This window comes from Mytilus galloprovincialis, chromosome 7 (genome assembly GCF_965363235.1).
Source record: "Mytilus galloprovincialis chromosome 7, xbMytGall1.hap1.1, whole genome shotgun sequence".
NCBI lineage: Eukaryota > Metazoa > Mollusca > Bivalvia > Mytilida > Mytilidae > Mytilus > Mytilus galloprovincialis.
The window spans coordinates 14430980-14441511 of NC_134844.1; the positions used below are offsets into that span (position 1 = coordinate 14430980).

At 30.4% G+C, this 10532-nt stretch overlaps 1 long non-coding RNA gene across 1 annotated transcript; it reads right to left on the bottom strand.

The window, feature by feature from the left end:
* Positions 1-3117: 3117 nt before the first annotated feature.
* LOC143082376 (uncharacterized) lies at positions 3118-6185 on the bottom strand. Its single transcript, XR_012980371.1, has 4 exons — positions 5898-6185; positions 5382-5512; positions 4438-4579; positions 3118-3758 (listed from the first exon to the last, which is right to left on the bottom strand). It is a non-coding gene; the product is annotated as an uncharacterized LOC143082376 (long non-coding RNA).
* Positions 6186-10532: the final 4347 nt, after the last annotated feature.

Sequence of the window (10532 nt, forward strand, 5' to 3'; positions counted from 1 at the left end):
ATCACTTAAAATGTCCCAAGAATAACTGAATTTTGTATAAAGTTACATTTTTAATTCCATTTCAATATAGTGAAATATCTTTTATAATCTATTAATAGGTGTGTATAGTTTCAGCTCAGATTAACAACTGGCCACTTATAAGTATTTCTTTCTCATTCCCACGATAGCAACTTTAACCTTTCAACTCTAACATGTGTTTTCTTTCAATTCTCACTCCTATCTAGATACCTACTTTACCCTAAAGTGCACTCGCCACATTACCACGGTTTCAAACCAAAGAACCCATATAGAACCAAGTTCAGAACCAACACAACCCAGATTGAACCAAGGTTTAGAACCAGTGCCCGGATAGAACCTTATTGCATTCGGAATTCTCATGACTTTTTATACCTTCAACGTATTTTCCAAAACATTTATTTATTTAGTATATCTATATATAATTATATATAATTATATATAATTTTACTAGATTACTATTGAACTAGATTACATGTAGATTACATTTTGTGCAAGGGCCGACTGCAGCCCGCCTCTGGGTGCGGTAATTTTTCGCTGTGTTAAAAATCCATTGGTGGCCATCGACTTTTGTCTCCTCTTTGGTCAGGTTGTTGTCTCTGACACATCCCCGTTTCCATTCTCAATTTTATTAGAAAAAACTCCTTTGTTCTATATTTATGCTCTCCATTTTTATGCAAAACCAGTTTTACATTTTGATTTTTTTGTCATTGTTGAAGGTCGTCCGATGACGTATGGTTGTTAACACATACTTCCTTTGGTTTCTTATTGGAAACTTGTTCATTGACAAACATACCACATCATATTCTTTATATAGGTATTGTATATTTTACACTGTATGTTGGTGATCATGCAAAGGGATCGTATTCCCGAAAATCGTAAACATGTTTTCTTATCTTAATAGGAGACAAGAGGGGTTTTATAAACAGGTCAGCTAATAAGATTACAGTTCATTTAAAATATTGATAACCGATAACCGCGTTTTAAATTATCTTAAATGAGAAAACAGACAACTGTAAATTAAAAAAAAATAGGGGTTATTTTTTTCATAATAACAGTAAACAGATTCACAACAATGTCAATTTTAAGAGAACAGATATCAGCTAATTAGTCATTTACAGTTAAGCATCAATTAACCTGAATATTTGACGATTTTAACTAAAATATTTAGGCACAGAACCAGGACATAGGAATACAGAACCAGGATCGGTTTTCTAATCACCAGCTCGTCGTCAGGATAATTTCGTTTGGCGAACTTGCGAGTATTTTGAACTAAATAATTGTTACACTATTCTTTGCATGGTACGTATGACGTATCAGAGAAAAACCAAGCAACAAAACGGTTGTTTTGTTGCCGTTCCGATACAATGTTAACAAACCCACCAGCACCAGTCAGGACCGAATCACCTGCACAGAATGTTCCTTCGCAGGACAACCTCACCCACCGTGTAATCGGAAGGCAAGATTACAAAAAAAATAACTACCATAGAACAGTAACTCAATTTCTGGATGGATGAGTACTGAGGCACATGAAATTGATATTACCAAAAATAAAATAAACAGTTGAAGTAATAATTTACAAAGACAAATAAAAATTTACTATTACACGTTATTATTTGAAAATATCATATGGGTATATTTTTAAATTATTAAAATTTCATTCTTTAAATTTTCATTTAAATTTTATAATGGTATTAATTTCTATCATGTTTTTCTTTTACAGGAACTGTACAGTTTCATTTTCCATCATTGTGCATTTAATTTTGCAATGTTTATTATTAATCATTATTCAATAAATACAATTTGAAAATGTTATTTTTCATACTCTTCACTGGTTCTACACGAAATCCCCATATTATCGATAATTTCCGTATATATTTCACGTTTCATTCCCGATCCGATGGCATTTTAATAGAAAACCGGATGTGGGTACGCGCAGCCTAGAACGGCAACTTGACTATTCGTACCCGCATGCGGGTACGCGCAGACACTGCCTTGATATAAAGCGTCAATACGTAGAAACATATACTAATTCAAGATCATCCTGCACATGCGCTTACTCGGCCAATATAGAATAACTCGGCAAATACAGAAAAAAATCTATATTGGCCGAGTTATTCTGTATTGACCAAGTTTACATCATATATTGCATAGGCAGTTTTCATCATATTAAGTCCAATAACAGTGTAGTTAATTAATAGAGCAAACTATTATCTTCGTAACAGCTGAGAAACATTGACAAAAGTGTTTTCATTTATGTTGGGTTGCAGTAAAACTGCAAAGTAGCAACAAAAACCCGGTGGATATTTTAGAGGCTTGAAAATCACTTTCAGTTACTGAAATTACAAATTCTTTTCTGGCGACATTTGTGGGTTGGAATGCACAAACATGTCTACATATCAAATAAAGCTGCATTTGTTTAATTTGATTTTGACTCGTCTTTGTCTTTGTGAAAAACCAACGAAACATTGGAACATGTTACCTATAAACATGATAAAAACTCCCGAGATCGTTTGCGTTGAAAGTAAAGATTATCTTTATTATGAAATTTTTCTTAATGATGAAAACCGTAATTGCAATAATCAAAATAGAATATAACCTATCTACTTTTTGAAAAAAATGAACGTAAACAATTAATCCGTTCTCATGTTCCGACGACGAGTTGTTGAAAGAACACGGTACCTTGTTTACATTTCTAAAAAAAAACAGGTTTTGGAAGTTTGGCAAATATGAGTGACACATTATGTACATAAAAACCAATGAACATTCATTGTTATTTTTTTTTTTTTTTGACATCCTGTTCTTTTTTAAACAATTAATAAAAAATGTATTAAATTCAGTTCCCTATAAAGAATCTTTTAAGTTTGCATATATATACAGAAAATAATACAGATCCGCAGTAAATCATGTAACAATTTCAAACCGATATCATACACATGTATAAAGGACAGGCTTAGTGCCGACCCAAAATAATAAATATGTACAATCAATATCAATGTTAACCTGTTGACAATTCACATCTATATTATTTTCATTTTGTGTGTCGCATTTCTTCCTCCCACAATGAATTAATCCTCATGCTTTTTGTGTCCTACAGGTACCATGCATAGTTTTAAATCAATTTAAAGGTATTTGTTGTTATTCTGCTCTTAACATGTCGAAATTTACTATTTTATTATTTATTTGTGTATATTCCTCTGTCTTGAGTGTTTTTGTATTTATTTGTACTGTATTCCTGTCAGGTAATGTTTTCATTTTAGCGGTATATTTAACATTTCCATAAGGCGCGAGGTTTTCTAGCCACAAAACCAGGTTCAACCCATTTTTGCTTGAAATATCCCGTACAAAATCAGGAATATTGCAGTTAATATGGCAGTTGTTATCTTATAGTTCGTTTCTATGTATGATGCATTGTATTTTTTTTGTACTTCAGTGTATCTGTTGTTTTGTTGTTTTCCTCTTACAGTTGATGTGTTTCCCTTGGTTTTGGTTTGATAACCGAATTTGTTCTGTCGCAATCGATTTATGACTTTTGAAAAGCGGTTTACTGCTGTTGCGTTTATTTACACTTTAACATATTTAATTGAATGAACATAATTATTACATATCTGTATAATGATTTAAAAAAAACACATTTTGCATGACTTATTTGTAATGTCAAAGTTATTTTAATCAATACAGTCATATGTATTAACAGCTTCTAAATAGTTTCCAATCACTTTGTAACATAATTCATAGTCATCCTAAAAAAGAAAATAATAGATGAATATCATTGAACATTTAATAAAGTTTACTATTCCGATTAATTGATAGATGAATTATGTTAGCCAAAGTTGCACGAACAGGCTTAATCCCGACAGAACACATATCTTCTTCTACTTTTATTTCTGTATTTGGTGGTAGGGAAATAATTTGGTACATTTAATATAGGGGTCACTGAAGGTTTCATCTGACCCAGTATTGTCATAACATTAAAGGATCACTAACAACATTATATTAACATGATATACTAAGATTCAATATAAGATTTAGAAAAAAGCGTGAGTATGATCTGTTGAGATGAAGACACGAAATTACAAAAAGGCCATTCGAATTCTTTTTACGTGTTTTACATACAAATGTATATAAATTAATTACTTCTTCAGATTACCTATTGATAAAAAAAAATTACAAGTAAGAAAACTATACAATATGTTAGCAGTAAAAAAAATGTATAGTATAGAAACCAGAATGTGTTATTTATTATTTTAGCTATGACGAGCTAACTTCAGTATCTATGAGATGTTTTTCTATACTATTTTTTTTCAATTTGAAGGATAATCATTAAAACTTTATTTCATAGTTCTGTAAATGAAATTAATTATTGACAATTAACACTAGGATGGATATAAAGTAAAATTTTTACATTAATGCATAACTCACAACATTCTTGAAGAATCTTCTATCTTGTTTATACAAACTCATTGCGTTTTCCAGCACACTGAAGGGGCTTTAATTTTTTATTGCAAACATAACATTCAAACAGACTGTCAGAACTCCACAAACCGATAGATCAGCCATATCACTGTGGAAACAAAATGTAAATCACTATTAGAGAATGAAAACAGATCAAAGTTAAGCTTTACGTTAATATTCCTCAGTCCAAATAATCTGTTTTTTTCAAGATTTTGTGAGTTCCAAGTCAGGCAGGTAAACATTGCTTTAACCTGTTTCCATTTGGTATGATTAGGAATGAGACACATATAAAACGTGGTCCTAATGACTCGGATTTCAGAAACTCTACGGTAAATATACGGCATTAAACCATGAGCACTGTATTATAGGCACTTACACTCTACAATGTGAGACAATTCCGACGAAAAAACGAACATTTTGGCTAATGTCGTAATGATAAACATTGATAAACAAACACATATATATATTTTCCCTCCGGTTTATATAATCCGTTAACCTTATTTCAACTCTTACAAATTCAATTAATTGTCGAAATCCGGAATGGTGTACAAATTTTACCACCTCTTGTTTGTGGTTTACAATTTTTGCCGCAAAAATGTATGTTTTCTATTTCGTATAAAATGTTGTTCGACCTATTAGTTTAATGCGTTTTGTTCAATTATACTTTTTCCCTGTTTTGTCTTTTGGAAAATGTTGTTTGTACTGTATGTAGACCCTTCTACAACGACATTTGTTTTACATAAACACGTAATAAAATTGCAGTTTTTATCTAAAGCAATCGTAGGTTTGAATAGTGTCGAATACCAAGTAGAAATCGAAATATTTTTTTCGACCCTTTTTCGTATGCAACCGGATGATTTGGTAGTATTACACCTAAATATTCTTAATACCACTGGGCCGATACCTCTTACCTATTCATTATCATAACTGGCGCCTCTTTCATTTTGCTTGCTTTATCCAGGATGTAACACATTGCTTGCACAGTAGGAACATCAGAAACATTCGTTTTATAGATTTTAACATTGCGTATCGTCTCTTTTGACTACAATTTAAAACTATCATCTTAGTACGCAACTATGTTAGTATTCAGTATTCTTTTTCTTCTTATTCATTTTTACCTTTTTCACGAAAGGAAACAAAACATATTACAAAAAATAACAAGGGCGATGTTGCCACATTTTTTTCATACTCTAGCATTTGCGAAAAAAAATAAAATTTTAGGAACCGTTTCTTACTTCTAATGATTTTCCGCAAAAAAGGAACACTTAAAATAAATTATGTATCATCCTTAAATTAGTCCAATAGAAATTCAACATACATAATCTTCGGGATATGGTTAAACTAAGAATCAAAACATTTAAATAAATAATCCACATAATAATTCAACAAATGATATCTACAATAATTTATAATATAACACCAATTACCTTGTTCTGTAGATTGAATGTTAACATCATGATGATTTTGTGTGTCCTCTCGGCAGAACCTAAAGATATCTCAAAGTTATTCATTTTGAAAATATCGTCAAACATGGGATAAAACTCTGAGACCTTTTCATTTTCCTTAACCAATAGAATGATATTTTCTATAGAATGAGCATCAATTAAATTCCAGAACTGTTCAGCCAAACTGTTTTGTGGTATTTCTAACAATACGGATACGTTGTTGTTATGGAGCACCTGTTGACAAAATGTAAAATATCAGCATCAACAGTACGAATAGGACAGTGCTTGATCAGGCGTATTGGTTGAACATCATTACTCAGAGGAAAATTCAAACCGGAAGGTTCCTAATCAAATTGCAAAATTAAAAGTTTAAACACATTGATCAAACAAATGGGTAACAACTGTCATAGTCCTCACTTGGTACGGTACAGGCATTTTCTTATGTAAAAAATTGTGGTTTGAACCTGGTTTATAGCTAGCTTAAACTCTACCTTGTATGACAGTCGCATCAAATACCTTTATATAAACAACATTGTATAAACACACAAAACAGACGTTATACATCAAGCTTACTGAATCCCATTTCATTTAGTTTTTTGTTGTATTGCTGTAAAATTTAAGAATTAAAGTAATCTTGGTATAAAAAGCTAGGATTTGCAATTCGGACAAAATAGAGATAGTACACTTTAATTTTTTTTATAACTTTTTCAAATCAACTTGGATTTGCATCAAACTATGCAGATATCTTACATATATATCAAGCTTACTGAATCCCATTTCATTTAGTTTTTTGTTGTATTGCTGTAAAATTTAAGAATTAAAGTAATCTTGGTATAAAAAGCTAGGATTTGTAATTCGGACAAAATAGAGATAGCACACTTAAATTTTTTTAATAACTTTTTCAAATCAATTTGGATTAGCATCAAACTATGCAGCTATCTTACATATATATCAAGCTTACTGAATCCCATTTCATTTAATTTTTGTTGTATTGCTGTAAAATTTAAGAATTAAATTAATCTAGGTCAAAAAAGCTAGAATTTGCAGTTCGAACAAAATAGAGATAGTACACTTTAAGCTTTTTAATAACTTTTTCAAATCAACTTGGATTTTATTAAAACTATATAGCTACCTTGGTGATCTTACTAAATCCCAGGTTGTTATGAAGTTTTAAAATATATTTTTTTCAAATTTAATGACATGACACTATACATGATTTAATTACATCAGTACACGTGAGTTTTACAGGTAAAAAGAAAGCCCTACTTTTCTTAAACTCGTGTATTACTTATCTAGTGAATTAAAAGCCCTGCGATTTAGATTTAACAGGATGTTGCAACTTACAATAAATGTTATTTAGAATTTAAAACTCTCTGGTAGATGTGATCTTTTTAATAAGTTTGCCCCAAGCAGAAGGTATTGCTTTATAAATCACCACAAATCAGAAGAACTATTTTAATAATTTCTAATGTTTCATCCCTTTTTGATATATTTATATAGTGTATATCAAAAGGAATAAAACATTTAAGGAATTATATTAATATTTTATTTATCCTTTTTCCCAAATTATGAGAAAAGATATATTTCTAATATCGTAGCTTTTTGACCTAGGTTAATTAAATTCTTAAATTTGACAGAAATACACCAAACAAAATAACAACCTATGATTCAGTAAGATCAATATATTGCAAAAATATTTGTAGAGTTTGATGAAAATCTAAGTTGATTTGAAAAAGTTATGAAAAAAATTAAAGTGTACCATCTCTATTTTGTCAAAACTGCAAATCCTAGCTTTTTTTACCTAGATTAAATTAATTCTTAAATTTGACAGCAATACAACAAACTTTATAACAACCTGGGATTCAGTAAGAAGAATACATCACCAAAATAGCTATATAGTTTCAATAAAATCCAAGTTGAATTTAAAAAGTTATAAAAAAAATTAAAGTGTACTATCTCTATTTTGTTCGAACTGCAAATTCTAGCTTTTTTGACCTAGATTAATTTAATTCTTAAATTTGACAGCATTACAACAAAAAACAAAATGACCTGGGATTAAGTGAGCTTAGTATACATTTAAGATAGCTGCATAGTTTGATGAAAATCCAAGTTGATTTGAAAAAGTTATTAAAAAAATTAAAGTGTACTATCTCTATTTTGTCCGAATTGCAAATCCTAGCTTTTTATACCAAGATTACTTTAATTCTTAAATTTTACAGCAATGCAACAAAAAACTAAATGAAATGGGATTCAGTAAGCTTGATATATATGTAAGATAGCTGCATAGGTTGATGCAAATCCAAGTTGATTTGAAAAAGTTATTAAAAAAATTAAAGTGTACTATCTCTATTTTGTCCGAATTGCAAATCCTAGCTTTTTATACCAAGATTACTTTAATTCTTAAATTTTACAGCAATACATCAAAAAACTAAATGAAATGGAATACAGTAAGCTTGATATATATGTAAGATATCTGCATAGTTTGATGCTAATCCAAGTTGATTTGAAAAAGTTATTAAAAAAATTAAAGTGTACTATCTCTATTTTGTCCGAATAGCAAATCCTAGCTTTTTATACCAAGATTACTTTAATTCTTAAATTTTACAGCAATACAACAAAAAACTAAATGAAATGGGATTCAGTAAGCTTGATATATATCTAAGATATCTGCATAGTTTGATGAAAATCCAAGTTGATTTGAAAAAGATATAAAAAAAATTAAAGATGCCTATCTGAATTTTTATATAATAATTTTTTTTTTACATATTGTAAAATTAAATTCTTTCATTTCACAGTAATAAATCAAACTACCTAATAAGCTTGAATTTTTTAAGATCAATATTTAATTTAGTTCGATGGGCTGATTTACACCAGTCAAAACTAAATTTGAAGGTCAAGACTAGTCGAGACAGGTCGAGACTGGTTGAGACTGAGTCGAGACTAGTCGAGACAGGTCGAGACTATTTAAGACAGGTCGAGACAGGTCGAGCCTTGGTCAAGACTATTTCAGACTACACAAAGATCATCAAGTACTGAATCAGACTAATTAAGTAAAGTCGAGACCTAGTCGAGACCTAGTCGAGTACACTTAAGTACAGTTAAGTACAGTCGAGACAATGTCGAGACTAGTCGAATAAAATGTGTGCTCGATTTTACTGGTCGAGCACAAAAACTGGTCAATTCAGACTCTGAGGAGTTTGTAGTGTATCCTGTTTGTAGGTTGTTAAAATTGTTAAAATTATTTCAGAATGTTTGCTGGACTCATGCTCACGCTGGAAATAAAAATTAGATTTTAAATTTCATGGGATAATGTCAATCTGAATAAATTTTTTATCCTTTGTTAATTTTTCATTTTTTAATAGTGATGGCCTGCTGCAGCATGCCTCCTGGAACATTTTGTCAGCTGATGTGGTGTATTTCAGTTGTCATTGAAGATACTGTAAAGAGTTTTCTTACTAGAACCTTTCACAATGGATGTATTCATATTCAAAATTGTGTTAGAAATAAGAAAAAGTATTGTAAAAGCTTGTTTCCGGGGCAGGAATTACATACTAATACCTACGAACTACGATTATTTCAAATCTTTTAGAATGATATTGACTATTTCCCGTTTATTTGAAATACTAAATAAAGTCAATTTACAATTACCTGTACAAAGCGACTATGTTCAAAAACGATAGCTCATAATCACGAATTTTACAAATTTTGCCACATTTTGAGTTTTGTTATATGAAAATGTATATAAAGGTGATTGTTTACTCAGAAAAGATATGCAAGAATTTCGAACTAAAACTTATTCTTTTGATTATCAATGTCATGCGATGTAAACTTGACAATAACATGCTAGCTTTGACTGTGCTACAACATGTTTTCAACAGCAACATATAGCGCTTAAAAGTATTCAATAACAAAAATACCGAACTCCAAGGAAAATCCTAAATGGAAAGTACTTTTTCAAATACCATTTTGAGTTGATGCAAAAGTATGTTTAAAACCTAAACGAATAAAACAAATTTGTTTATAATCTTTAATATTGCGTAGGATAAAGATGCATGTACGCAAATTCCAGACCCTCTGAGTGCAACAATCCCTACCACTTTACAGACTTGTATTGAAATGCCTTCAACATCAATTTATAATGTCGAATAGTATTCAATATTCAAACCGAAATTATGCAGGTCATTTAAACAAAAACTAAGGTTACTCAATTGTTGCTTGAGCGTTCTATGTATAGACTGCTAAAATTATCGCATGCTTTTTCGAAAAATAATCTGAATATCTACCTATTTGCGTTTCGATTTCACACCGGGATGAATGAACGCGTGATGTGAACCCTGAATTTCCTACTTGTATCGTGAGTTTCTTGAACAAATATAAATAAAGAAGAAAGTTAAGCACCCCCTGATATATTGAAATCATTTTAAAAAACAAAATGTTAATTTGAATATAAATACAGATTTTACAAGATCAATGTTCTAATAAAAAGATGTGACCATACAGGTTTGATCGGTTATTAAGATATCGACGTATAATGCACGTGAACCATGCCTCACATCAAATTACAAAATGCTGTTTCACCGCGCTTCAAATTTGAGTATTTAAGGCCGGCGATTTGAA